Raw genomic sequence first — 228 nt, 5'->3', positions numbered from 1 at the left:
ATAAATCGATCTTGCAAGAAAATCAATTTTGTCATCAATAGGATCAACTAGTGTTGGTACTTATGCTTAACAAACACTCCATGGACACAAAAAAATTATCACAAAATTAAGGCTAATATCAATACTAGATCGATGGACACAAACACATTATTGAAAACAATTGTACTTGAACTTTAGAAATTTAGAAGCACCAAACCTTATCTCCTACTTTGATGAAAGAAGCAATAT

This window comes from Solanum tuberosum, unplaced genomic scaffold, assembly GCF_000226075.1.
Source record: "Solanum tuberosum cultivar DM 1-3 516 R44 unplaced genomic scaffold, SolTub_3.0 scf00340, whole genome shotgun sequence".
NCBI lineage: Eukaryota > Viridiplantae > Streptophyta > Magnoliopsida > Solanales > Solanaceae > Solanum > Solanum tuberosum.
The sequence above is the reverse complement of the archived record's forward strand: the minus strand, read 5'-3'. Positions refer to the sequence as shown.